The sequence below is a fragment of the Antennarius striatus genome, chromosome 8 (genome assembly GCF_040054535.1).
Source record: "Antennarius striatus isolate MH-2024 chromosome 8, ASM4005453v1, whole genome shotgun sequence".
In the NCBI taxonomy this organism is placed as follows: Eukaryota; Metazoa; Chordata; class Actinopteri; order Lophiiformes; family Antennariidae; genus Antennarius; species Antennarius striatus.
Window position 1 is genome coordinate 12,776,456 of NC_090783.1, and position 14,327 is coordinate 12,790,782.

General features: G+C 43.3%; 1 long non-coding RNA gene across 2 annotated transcripts; it reads left to right on the top strand.

Moving 5' to 3' along the window:
* The first annotated feature begins 5,872 nt into the window (after positions 1-5,872).
* On the top strand, positions 5,873-10,358 carry LOC137599989 (uncharacterized). 2 transcript variants are annotated; one of them, XR_011036895.1, is made up of 4 exons: positions 5,873-5,973; positions 8,863-9,095; positions 9,555-9,871; positions 10,219-10,358. It is a non-coding gene; the product is annotated as an uncharacterized lncRNA (long non-coding RNA). The 2 variants fall into 2 exon arrangements; XR_011036896.1 differs by lacking the exon at positions 5,873-5,973 and adding an exon at positions 7,315-8,550.
* Positions 10,359-14,327: the final 3,969 nt, after the last annotated feature.

Here is a 14,327-nt window from a genome sequence, read left to right on the forward strand (position 1 = left end):
GTAAGCGGACCTGTCTGCGCTCGTCTCTCCCGGCGGCAGGTTGGTCTGCTCCTGGCTGGCACTGTTTCCTCGGCCCCCACCCCCAATGTGGGGTTAAACCCGGTAAGCCTATACAGCATCGCACATTAGTCATAGGCGACTCCATTTATTAATTTTCCTACCCACGTCATCCGCTTGCTTGGGTCACGGGGAGCTGGATCCTATCCCAGCTGGCATAGGGCGTGAGGCGGGGGCAAACTCCGGGCACAATATTAGACTAGCGACGCCAGCAACAGTACGCTGTCTATCTGGGGCAAGAACCTCAGACATTGAAGCTAACCTCAGGGTGCTGACATCAAGTAGAGAGAATAAACAGGTTCAGACAGAAACACTCCACCAATACATATCGGAACATTGTTATTCATTTCGGCACCGGCGGTCAGAGATCACAAAGAATAGCTTGGTTAGGGCTCTGAACTGCACTAGGAAGATGTATTGGCATCGAGTAATAGTCTCTGGCTTCTTGCATGTACGGGGGAATGAGACCTATAGTAGATTAACAGCTTTGAACTACTGGCTGGCGTGCTACTGTGGAGAACAGGGTTTTGGCTTCGTAGATAACTGGCCTTCCTTCTGTGGCTGCTCCGAGCTGCTGAGAGATGACGGCCTGCATCCTACTGGGGCAGGCACAGCTCTTTTGTCCAGGAATATAGACAGAATCTTTCAGCGTGTTTAACACTAGCCATACAGTGCTCAGGCTGCAGGTGATTAGAGAACCTGCTAGGTTTGTTGTTAGTGTGGGTGTGGAGTCTAGACTAGGAAACCATCAGTCTGATAGGATACTTAGTAACATTTAGACTGTCTCCTAGTGTTCTCATTTGCGTGCATCCTTGCGTATTTGACGGACATTTTTTGAAAGTGACGCATGATCGTCAGACAGTGTACGTACCTGGGACACAAGCTTGACATGCACTTCCATTCAACCAAAAAATTCACAATTTTTCCATTTCTCTACTTAAATTTCGAACCCAGAAATTGCCATTATGTTTTGTGTGAGTGTCTTGTGCGAGTTTCTCATCACGAGACTCACTTGCTTGATTCTGTCTTATTAAAATCACTAGAGAGCAACACGGTGTTTGCTGGTTTTGCATGCTGTAGTGAGAACGAGGAGTTAGTTAGACCCTCCAAGGCAAGCATAAGCTTGGAGAGTCCTGTTGGATTTCTCTGTCTGTTAAAGCACTTTGAAATGTCTGCTAATGTGATTAAGCGGTGATTAAGTACAGTGGTAGAGTGGCCGCCTCATGATCGGAGATCGCAGTTTGATTCCCACTCCCGCCAAGCCATCCTTGGAGTGGGAACTGACAGTGGGAGTTGTCAGCTCACCTCCCAGCCACTTAGGAGGCACCCTTGATCAAGGTGCCGTCCCCCCCATAAGCTGTTCATTTGGGGCGCACCGCGAAATCGCGACCCGTCACTCTGCCTCCCCATGTACTGCTTGTGTACTGCCTACAGGCCTTAGTGTATTGTGTTCATTGTGGTGCCTGTACACAACGTTGTATTGTATGCATGGGATTATAAATATATGCATGTAAAAAGAGTCTAAAGATAATTTCCCTGTTAAGGGATGAATAAAGTGTACTTTCTTTCTTACAAATAAAGGGTGATTGATTGATTGATCGACCATCACCATGCCCCACAAAAAGATGCAAAAGTTGAAGAAAAAGCAAGTGACAATGAGTGCTTTCTTGAATTAAAAAAAACATCTAAATTAAGAAAAAGAGACCGATATTACTGACAGATTTTCCTGAAATTTGTGTGGAGAAGGCTCTGTCAGGTTGGTACAGTGTCAACAGGAGAATACAGTATATGAACTAAAGGCAAAGAAAACTACTGAGTGAAAAGCAAAAGTGAAAAAAAATGTATTATATCTTTTTTTATTTCTGAAACAGTTTTTTTTACGAACTACCAGGCCTTAACATTTTGATAAATCATATAATTTTACTCTTTTTTTCTTTTTATTTAAACAGTTATGACGTTATTAATAAAATAATTTAAATTAACAGTTTGTTTAGTTTGTATATTGTACCATTTGCAATCCTTGCATACGCTTCTACTGTGTAGTCTGTTATTACTTTTGGGATGCATAAACGTCATGTTGGGATGTACAAATTTTTCTTGAAGCGCATCCCAGGGGTGCACAACTTTCTTCTTTTTTTTTCTCCCATTTTTCATGAGATGGACTCAAAGACCTATAATTCATTCCAGATACATAATATTACCATTTATCTCGAACTTGTTCATAAATCTGTCAAAATGTGTGATAGTGAGCACTTCTGCTTTGCTGAGATAATCCATCCTGTCAGGGTCAAACAATCTACAACATTTAAAACACACTCAAAAAAAGGAGAAGACAACAGTTATATTTTTTACTCGCGAGGAGAACGGACAGAGTTTTGCTCAGTTACAAATCTCCACTCCACTCTGAGCATACCCGCTGAAAACATCTCTCTTTATTTCATTTTGGCAGTCCTTGTTTACAATGTGTCCTAAGGGATGGGGGATGAGATTATCAGCAATGCACCATACATGGTATAGTGTCACAAGAGAAAACGGTCTTTTTTTATGGTGTAATGTCCTGTTTGGTATATATCCTATTTCAGCAAATCAGGGTTTACATCCTAAACTAGTCATCAGCTGCTACCTCAGCAGTGACCTTTCAACACCTGCTAAACACAACTCAGTGCATAGCAAAAAACTCACACATACATTTATATGTTCATATCAAAGAATGAAAATGAGTAAATATGGGATAACTTGTGTACATTAATCTAACATTTCCCTCCTGTTTATCACATATTTGCTCCAATCCTCATATCACTGTATCAGCTTCTTCATGACAATTTACAGCTGCTAGATCATTTTTATGAGCACGAATATACTTACACTCAGAGACCATGTTATATGTTTAATTTTCACCGTCACTGTCATTGTAGCCATCAGCAGCGAGCAAAATATATATCTGAGCCATACTTTCTTCTATCGGTGTAATAGCTGTGGTTGTCAGGACCAAGACAGGAGCATCAACACAGAGGATCTGACGCTGGGTCCGTGTTCAAGCCGGGTCTTTATAGTTAGTGATTAGGGTTCAAACGGTGGCAGGTGTGTCTGGAATGATTGGACGCAGGTGTGGGATCTGCGCTGCGGGAAACCCAGCGCGAGGCTGGAGGAGGACCCTGAGTCAGGTCGTGACAGTGGTGATTAAACGGTTAACGAGAGAACGCAGACAAGGTATACAACAACATCCACATAAGGTTAGAATTGCAGCAAAAACTGCAAGTGAAACTAAAACTGAGGTCACCAAGGCTCTATACTTGCCAAAAGCATCCATCCACAAATCCCACATGGACGTGCCGACTCCAGAGTGTTCCTTCATTTTGCCATTGAGAGTCCTAAGTCCCTCTATAGCTTTGGTGAGGCTTCCGTCAGCAGCTGCATTGTAGGGGATAAAAGTGCACCTCTCCCCAAACATAGCAAACCCCTCCCTTCTCCGCCAATAACATGTCCACGGCTATCCTGTTCTGAAATGCCATAAGGGAGGTTGTTGATAGCTGATTATGAACTGCCTCAAACCCACTCTGGGTCCAGTTCCCCAGTTTTTGAACATTATAGTGGATGTAATTGATCCTGTCTACATTCTTGTCAATCGTGCACCACCAACAAAATAAGGACTCAAATCCTCCTGCTACCTGATCAGCTATTTTATATTCATCGGGAACCCCACGCGGCACACCAATAGCATCAATGTAAGTGGGATTATCATCATGTAGTGAACGTTTTTGTTTATATATAATTGGGAAGTCAGCTCTATTAGCTAACTCAGCGACACTACTAGCAGATGTTTGATATACTGAGACCGGCAGTATTAATGTGACAAGAGCACAGGCTTCTATAGAATTTTGCGGCAGTCTATCAAAAAGTCTGTCGTCTCAAACAAAACCACCACCAAATATCAGCTCTTGCTATCGGGCTGAAATTTCTGGGTACTGTAATGATTCTTTCACATGATATTTGAGAGAGATTTCCTAATCGTTGTCCAGTTCCAGTCATATTGATTCAGGTGAAATTACCTGGCGCGACTTTCTTAGAGAATAATGCTTTTTTCTTATCACTAGCGGTGACCGGGAAAACATAATCCCACTCACTGCACTTTGTATTAGGATTAGTATTATTCATGACTTCCACTACACAGCGTTCCGGAATAACTGCAGGAACTACTTGTAAAATAGGTCTAGGTCCCATACATACAACACAATCGCCATTTGTCACGTTGGCGGCCTGTTCTACCATAAGCAGCCAATTGTTATTTATTCCAGTCACACCGGTTGTAACCTGGAACTAACCATCAAAATCATCAAATGACACAACGACAGTTCTTACGCCGCCTTGTTGTGTATAATTATTCAGTTTAGGTTGTTCTGTTGTTTCCATAGTACTGTTTACACACACAACAACAAAGAATCAGGGGTTAGGTCCTTGGGACCAGGCCCACAGCAGTAAACCTCAACAGGGTGTATTAAACAATGTAGCATTTGGGGGCCTTATTTCACCATCGGGAAGAGAAAAAGTCAGTCTAAGTTGTTCTCCTGGATGGCTGAGGGTTACTCTATCTTTGAAAAATATAGCCTCTTCACTATAACCAGGTGGCCAATACTGCCCATCCTGGGTTGTAATAAGAGCACTCCAATCGAGTCGCAAAATGTGTCCTGTCAAATACCACCAATAGTCTGGCCAATCTTTACCCGAAGTTTCTGTTCTACTCCGAAATCCTTTCAATGCCGCTATAGGTATATCTACAGAGGTGGTAGTATTGGGAGGCACTGTGAGAGTAATTGAGTTGTTATATGCCCAAGATATTATCAACGGAGTATAAGTTGTCAGTGCAACATGTTTTTTTGCATGGCTACCATCTTGTCCCTGAGTTGTGTGAGGCCTTTGCGCCTCCCACAAGTACCACACAAATAGGATAGTTAATAATAAAAAGAGAGTCATTACCCAACATCTTACAACCTGTTTTAACCATTTGGGGGTCATTTTGGCTGACATATGATGCCCTCTAACAGGATTGGTGTCTTGTAAGATCTTCACTGACTTTCGGATCTCACCAGTCTCTATACGTCTGGATCCACCCTATTATCAGTCTTTTGCTCACCTCTCCTATCGGGGCTTTTAGCCGAAATGACCTTTTTACAGGGTGTTAAATGAACCCAGGTTGATCTCTCTGCTACTTTCACAGCGGTGGGAGTCGTTAGTAATACCTGATATGGTCCTTCCCACCTTGGTGAATACCAATGCTTCTTCTTTATACTTCTTATTAAAACCCAATCTCCTGGTTCAACTAATTGGACATCCTGCTGGGAGACAAAGGAATTGTCATCAGTTTGTTTTTGTTTTAGTTTTTCCAATATGTTTTTCATATAATCAGCTAAATTAGCTTCATCATCAGGTTCCCATTAATTTTTAAATTGAGGTAATCTATAAGGTCTTCCAAAAAGCATTTCATAGGGTGTTAACCCTACTATACATATATAGTTTTAACAAATCTACACATTTTGTCCATGGTCTTCCTGTTTCTTCAATACACTTTTTCTATCTGTTTTTTATTGTTCCAATATACAGTATATATATGTGGCAGGATAGTGCTACACTCCCCACCGTGAGGGGCAGTGTGGCAGACAATTAGTGAGTGCTTCTGTATAAGTAGACCTGGTCGGACCCTTCTCCATCCTTTTTCTGCTTCCTCTTCCTCCTTTACGAAGCCGACAACTGGGCGTGGCAGCGTCTTGCGGTGAGCAGATTAACTTGCAAAATAAGGTAGGCATGCTCGCTCTCCTCGATTTATTCAGTGTATGGGCCCCGTGTTTACTCCAGTTGTGGTGTTACTGGGACCTGGGCTGTCTCCCTTGGGCCGGTGTGCATGTGGTGCGCTTTCTGAGGGTAAGATGCTTAGTTGTCTGCCTTTTTATATCAAGCTGCTGATGGTCTGTGTCGCGTTATGGATTATGGTTCTCTCCCAGAACCACCTCTCCTAGTCTTGGCTGTGGGCTTCCTCCTCCTACCGCGTGTGACACCTCAACCCTAACTTTTGTTGTTTTGTAATGTCCTATATTCATATTTTAATTAGGTTAATTTGTTTATTTTGCAGTGCGCGGCCGTCATTGCCGCTGTGAGCTTCACTGCTGTTTTGGTTCTTGGTTCCTCGTTCTTCGTTCGTCGTACTTCTTCTTCCTGCGCCTGTGTGTCTGCTCTGGGGTTTTGCTCATCTAGAAGCTTCAATCACTGTAATTTGACGCTGATTCGGCCCATATCGGGCCAGGCCCCATTAACGGTGGTCGAGGCCGTATAATACGGCGTTCTTCAAAGTCCTCAACGTGAGCCAAGAGAGGGCGTCCCGACCCTCTCATCGACGCTGAGCCACTACTCCTGGAGGGTGGTTTTAATTGGAGTGGCAGGCTCTCCCAATTTCTTGTTTATTCATTTGTTATTTCTTTCATTGAATTATTATTGATAAGTTTGGTGGGTTATATTTGATTTATTGTTTAGTAATCCTTTTTTTTCTCCTTTTTGAATAATTAGTGTGTCAGAGTACCAGGGATACCCAAAGTGTGGCGCGCGCACCCCCTGTGGTGCGCGAGCTGCCGCTAGGGGGTGCGCGAGTGTAATGGCAGCTGAGCACCTTGAAATACATAAATAATTAAATAAATAATTTAAACACTTTTTAATGGATGATTAACAGTTTAAATATTTAAATTCATTCACGGAAATCATTGGTAATTTTCAATTAAAAAACGTTTTGGGAAAATTTTAAATAAATAAAAAATACCCAAAATGCACTTGGCTTTCTCCTAGCTACGTGCTAGCTTGTTGTGATAGCAACAACAATAATATGTCGAAATGCATATGTGACCGGTAGAAAATGTCCCACCTGGGCCACCAGAGTGGGGTAGCAGTCAGCTCCTCCTACCAATCTGCCAGAAATTGGTATAAGGTGTCATGCTTCTTTTCTGGCTAGGAGTTGACTGCTACACATGCTGCTGTAAGTTGTCTTCTGTTTTTTTTTTTGGTTTATGTGCTTTGTATGTGTTTTTAGATGTATTTTTGTCATATGTTAGGTTTTGTTCAGGGACTTCCCTCATGCCCACACAGGTGGATTCCTGGAGAGGATTGTTCCACGGGAGGTAAAGGGACAATTCCTTTAATGTACAGATTGGTTTATTTGGCAGAGGTATTTAACCTGTCTCCTTTTTATTTTAGACAGACTGCCACTGCTGTTTTGTTTTTTTGTTTTTTTATAGTTGGTTTCATTGTTTTATTTTATTCAAATTTTATTGGTTAGGCTTTTGTGCCCTTTTATACTCCTTGATTTTATTCTAGGCTTTTATTTTCCCCCAAGACAACAAACAGTACTGTTGCAGCAGTCCTGCTAGCTTTGAACATGTTTTTAATTGTTCTTTCTATTGCGTGAGTGTTGCGGGGCCGGTGCCAGGGAGCTGCTTTGGACGGTGGAGCCATCAGTGGTCGGGGTCCCTCACTTCAGCTCCACACTCCCCTTAATTTGTGTGTGTAGTGGTTTTTTACACAGCCTTCACGTTTTACACTTTACCCCTTGTCTTTTTGGTTGTTTGCTGTGTGAGTGTGAGTGTCGGGCACGGAGCTGGGTGAGTGCTCCGGCCTCGATTGGCTCCCTAATTACAGTCATCCCGGCCGTCCTGCAGTGCTCATGCAGACCTGATAGGTCTGATAGGTCTCTTGGTATTCTTGTCCTTTTTACTCTTTTAATAAAGTTTTTAGTCTTGGGGGAAGAACTTTGTCTCTGCCCATTATTGGACCGTCACTTGTCCAATGGTTTTTTTTAATATCTGTGGCCTGTTCACGACCTTAAATCTTACAATTTGGTTATTTACTGTTCCTGAACTATTTGAGTTCTCAGTGGCGGCCTGTGGCCACACATAACTGGTTAAAAATGGGCAGTCTGTCCGCTATTAAATCTGGGAGGGAGCTGTGCAGTCTACCAGGCTGAAGAAATCCAGCAGGAAAAAGAGTGATGATGACGAGACAGGGGAAACTCAAAATGAGGAACACAGAAAACTCACCTGGACACTTCATCAGGAGAAGGGGGTAAAGAACACAATGAGACTCGTACTCGAAAGAGAAAGTATGAAGTTGAACTTGGGCCTATGTTATTTTGATTCTTTGTGGTGGAGTAGCATGTTTGTTACCATTTAATAACTGTTAGTTTGTTAAATAGGCCTATTTGTTACATAGCAGGGCTCGAAATTGCGCCCATTTTGGTCGTATATGCGCCCAAATTTTTATCAGTGTGACTATTAAATATATTTGGGAGCACCAGTGCGACTAGGAAAAAAATCTGGTGCGCATTTTTTTGTGAGACCGCGCTCCTGCAGTCCTTCCAGGAAACAATGAGAGCGCAGCTGCGGCTGCTCTCCTGGGGGAGAGAGGAGGAACGGAGATGGATGGAGCGTCTCTATCGCTCCGTCACTGCTTTGCTTTTGGGTAAGTGCTCCTGAAGTCTTTGCTGGTGCTACTAACTTCTACATTTGGGAGCACAAGTGCTACCAAGAAAAAAAGTTAATTTCGAGCCCTGCATAGTAATAACTGCTGTTCATTACTCATCTGTAGTCGGCTCGCTCGGTGACCATTTTGACTTAAAGGTCCCATATTATGTATTTTTTACTTAATGTCATTCAGCTCCCACATGTCCAACTAGACTGTATTCCAAATATTTTGACCTAAAGTGATCTGTGATCCTAAATACAGCTTTTCAAAATCGCTCATCTGTGCTACTCACAAAACGCTTCGTTTCAGGCCTCCGGCTGCAGCATGTTCATGAGCTCCGCTGGTCCACGCCTCCTTCACCTGGGCCACGCCCCTCTGAGATAGAGCGTTAGGCTAACTGGACACTGACCGGCATTACGTTTGTTATCATTAATGGCGTTTGAAGGACCCATCGTGTCGCCATAAATTTATGACCCTGAGTTGGACCCAGAAGCTCCTAAAGAAACACCGACTGTGCGGCTGCAGCAGGACGTTTTTGAATGGTTAGTACGTGTGAACGTTACTTAGTTGGTTCTGTGTTTTGTTGTGTAACCTAGGTCATCACAGGACGTTAGCATCGTCCGGTAGCTACTTTTGATTCTACTCCCGCCTCTTATCACACAGTAATAATTTCATATTTCTTATCTTGTGTATGTACAGATGTGTTTACTGTTAAAAAGTTGCTGTATTTCTATAAGTGACAGTAATGTCTGATGGTGGTTCTGATAGTTATTACCATGTGGCTAATGCTAGCTTCTGCTCACGGCTAAGTTACTATATTTTTCTATCACATTGATTAAATCCGTTACTAAGCTGCTAAATATTTGAGGTAGTCCTCTGTGACAAGACACACGGAGCTGACATCTGCCACCATCACACCAGGTTAATGGTGAAATGGTGTAACTATATTGCAGTGATGCCTTTATCTACTCTATTTTGAGGTGTCTTCACCTGTTGTACAGGTGTTCCTGTGGACACTGACTGTAGGCCAACAGAAGCAGAAAACATCTGCTGTTTGGAGACACAAGTAGCAAGCTCACAGCTAAACCACAAGTTATGTCTCTACAGTATTCGTCTACTTTTAAAACTGTAAATTCAAATGACCTTTACCATGTTTTTCACTGTAGGTTAGGAGCCGTCTGCAGGAGGTTGATGAAGTTCCGTGCATGACTCCACATCCTGGGTTCCAGCCTGTGTGCCTAAATGTGTACACCCTACAAACGGCCGGTCACGTACTGAGGGCCGAGTATGGCCCTTCACGTCTGAGACCAATATATCGGTAAGTCGTTCTTTGAAAAATGTCGGAATAAAAACTTGTTATGTCTCATTTTGCTTCATTAGGCATTCCTTCATTAATGCAGTAACATGACATATATAGGGACAACAAAGTCTAATATATTGTATTTGCGATACCTTGATTTTTATCTTATTAATAGACATGTTGAACATTTTTTGGTATTCACAATCCATTTATGTTGACATATACAAGCATTTATTTACATAAAACAATACATCCAATAACAATAATGAGAACACTGAGCCATCCTATCAGGAAATCAATAACAGTTCTAATACTCGGGATTGAAAACATTGTGAAATAAATAATTTTGTGTCCTTTTTCTGTAGACGGTGCAGACATCTGGCCTATCGCACCTTGTTGGCTGGTGCTGGCGCTACTTAGGACGCAGAATCCGGGTTGTCATCCCAGCCTGTGGGGTCCTTCACATACGCCAGAAGTTCCCTGAAGACAAAGGCCACTACGCTGGATTTAGACCGAGTCTTGGTTGAACCTGGTCATGTAGCTGGCAATGACCTCCTCCTTGTCAGGACGCTCATACTGGGCAGACAGATTCTCGGGGAGAGGAATGGACAACATCTCATTTGTGTATGGCATGGGGTCCACCAAGACTTTGTCACATATGAGGTCCAACATGTCAGCTACAAAACCTGTTCAATAAAACACAAAGATGGATCTTTACTTTTATTAATATTGTTTGATTCATTTCTTTGTTTAGAAAAATTGTGTTCAAAATACATCCTGGTACCTGCTACTAATTTATTTATTTGTATGGTTACTTTATACTGTTTTGGTGCGAACAATTACCAACAGAATTTCAAAACATGTTTGAAATATTAAAATATTGCAACACTAACAAAGTTGGCTCTGTCTTGTGAGGTTTGACTCTGCATTGTCCCTTCAAAAGCCTTTGGAAAAGTGGATCTTGTAGAGGGGTACACCAAACGTAACGAAATAAGGAGCCAAAGCAATATATGACATACATGAATCTGTCTCAAAAAATTTTATACTCAAGTCTTCACTTACTGTCTTGCTGGAATATTGTAATACACAACTTAGTTCAGTAAAAAATAACACATGTGCATTCACTAACACCTATAGACAACTATATTTACAAAATTAGTGTAACCAATTTTATTAAAACATTGTATGGAATATGACTTGTACATACCTTTACTTCAATAGTGGGAATGAAGAGTCCTGCAGGACAGCTGTGTACCAACAGTATGGGTGTCCACTGGGTCAGTTTGGCCCCCCACGTCCCTTGAAGCTGTAGGCTGAATGGATGCACAAGGAAGAGGGACACTAATTTCAGGACACCAATGTTCTGATTTTGGAAAAGGAGGACAGACCTGTGTGCGTTGTCGCTATGACGACCAACAAACAATCGACTCTAACACGTGCGCGCACACACATAATACGAAACAAGGAATGTTGACTTTGGGTTGACTTTATTTATGCTGACAGATAATAGAAAAGAAAATATGAGACCAACTTACGTGTGTTTTAGTTTTATACTGTAGTTCCAGCACGCACACACGTGTGGGAGTTCACGCGCACACACATGCAATACGCAAACGCGAAACAAAGGAGACCTCCCTATATAGCCTGGCATAGCATAACTTCATTCATGCTAACCGACAAAAAGAACAAAGATAAAATGTGAGCCCAACTCTGGTTGTACCTAGATACTGTAGGTTTAGCACACACACGTTGGAGCGCACACACGCAAACACGAAACGAAGCAGCACCACCTAATTAGCCAAATAGCACTCGATCACTCATGCTAACAGACAACTGCTAAAAGATAAATGTGGCGAGACTTACCTGTAACCAGGGTGCAGGTCCTTGGTCCGGTATGGTTGGGAATGATCCTTGAATGAGGATCAGTCTCAGGCAAAGCCCCGTCTGGACTGACCCTCATTGCTAAAACAGGCTGGAGTGAAGTGGTTCACACACAAACAAACATGCAGGAGATGTAGCTGCACATAGCCATTAAAAATGAAATGCAACCACGGTCTCTTCTGTTCTTCATTGGATGGGATGAAAAATAAACACTGGTGTTGATTTGTACAATCAACAACTGAGCAACTACCTTGTCTCCTTGTCACAGACGCCATTTCAACAGACTGCTGCCTCTCCTCCCACACAAAGAAGTCCGTCTTGGCCACGCCCTTGGGCGTGTCAACCAGTCCATATCGTCCACGCCCCTGAGCATGTCCACCAATCCATATCGTCCAATACTCTGTCCAATAGCAGAGTGCAAAGTCTGACGTCAAGGATGCCTATTCTAGCAATCGAGTCGTTCAGAGCCATGACTTCCTAAAAGTCCAAATATCTATTTGTTGTGTCCTGTCATACTGTTTAGGCCTCACAGCATATGAATGCATGCACTACTGTTTTAAACCACATGGTGTCACTGTGGGAAGTCTGCCTGTAGGGGTTGTATGGGATGACGTGAAGAAGCGAAAAGAGAAAGTGAGAGTTATGGCATGCGATGATGTGAAGCGATGCTAACAAAGAATTGTCAATTGAAATAGAATTCATGTTTACAGTGTCTTCATTCTAACCGTCCACCCTTACAAATTGGCGACGAGGTAACCCACTTGCTGCTGTTACACTACTGAGGACTAATTTTTGCGAAGATGGCTGTAAATGTGCCTTGTCCTGCTCCATTTTTTCCGTGCCCTGGTGCGCCTACGATGCCGTTCAAGACATGGTTGCGGGTGTTTGACAACTACCTGCTGGTCATAAATGCAACAGGTAATGCATGGCCTGCTGCCAGAAAGAGAGCTGTACTAGTTCATTGCATTGGAACAGAAGGACAGAGGATATTTCACTCATTGCCGGATACAGGTGATACATATGATTCTGCTGTTGCTGCGTTGAAAGCTCACTTCATACCGATGACTAATGTGGTAGTGGAACGCCACACATTAGGAAAAAGAACACAAGGCCCACATGAGACTGTTTCCCAATATATTGCTGCTCTCAGAGAGCTTGCTTCTTCATGTGACTTTGGGGATAAGGCTGATGAGATGCTGCGTGATCAGCTTATTCAATATGTCACAAATGCCCATATTAGGGAGAAATTACTACTGGAGCCTAATCTTACTCTAGACAGGGCCATGACAATTGCTACACAGATTGAATCTGCAGCTGAACAGGCTAAATGCATGGCTGGAGATAAACCTAGCCTACAAGTACAAGCAGTGCAAAAGAAATCATTCCGACCACGGCAACAGAACAAACCATCCACACATGTACCTTCACCTACTGCTGCTACTGGAAAGTCCTCCCGTGCATGCTTCAGATGTGGATCTGACAGTCACCTGGCAAATGCTCGCTCATGTCCTGCTGCTAAAGGTACATGCAAATCATGCCACAAGAAGGGACATTTCGGCCGTGTTTGCCGCTCTACTTCTACCCATCAAGTGAGGGAAGTGGAGGTACCTGAATTGACTGTCCTGCACATTCAAGAGACTGCCTGTACGCCGGATAAAATAAAGTGCAATGTCAAGATCCAACCCTCAGACTCACCAGCCCATGCTATGGACCTGATTGTCGACTCTGCGTCCCCAGTATCCATACTGCCTCGTAGCGTGTTTGATGAACATTTTGGTGAGTCCCAGTTGACGCCTCCTTCTATCCGTTTGGTCACATACACCAAGTCACCCATACCTGTGCTGGGCTGCCTTCCAGCACTGGTGACTAGAGATGATGTTACTGCTGCAGCGACCTTCTTCGTGGCAGAGAAGGGCACGCCACTGCTTGGCCTTGATCTGATGGTCGCACTGAACATTCACATTGTGAGGGGTATTGTAGTTCCTCCTCCTCCTGCTAATGCTCCAACTGCTCCTGTGATGCACCTATCTACCTCTTCCCCACTAATTGGCTGTGCTAAAAACTTTTTGCACCGGGTCAAAGTCTCTGCTTCTGTTCCCCCAGTTCGACAAAAGCTACGCCGTTTGCCTCTGTCTGTGAGAGATGCGGTCACAGAAGAGATAAACAAACTCCTTGCTGCTGGTGTGATAGAGAGAATTGATGCTTCACCCTGGGGGTCTCCTATCGTGGTCACACGAAAGAAGAAAGGAGGCATTCGGATGTGTGTGGATCTCCGAGAGCCAAACAAGGCTGTCATTACAGACTGCTTCCCAATTCCACACATCGATGAGCTGTTGTCCACTCTGCGTGGAGCAGCAGTGTTTTCAACTATTGATCTGGTGAGTGCCTACCATCAGGTGCCTCTACATGAGGAAAGTAGGGACCTGACTGCTTTCATTACTCATGATGGACTCTTCCGCTACTGCCGGGTGCCCTATGGTCTCTCCTCTGCACCATCAGCATTCCAAAAGATGATGGCTACCATCCTGAAAGGTCTGCCAGGTGTGCAGAATTATCTTGATGACATAATTATTTACGGAGAAAACAGCACTGT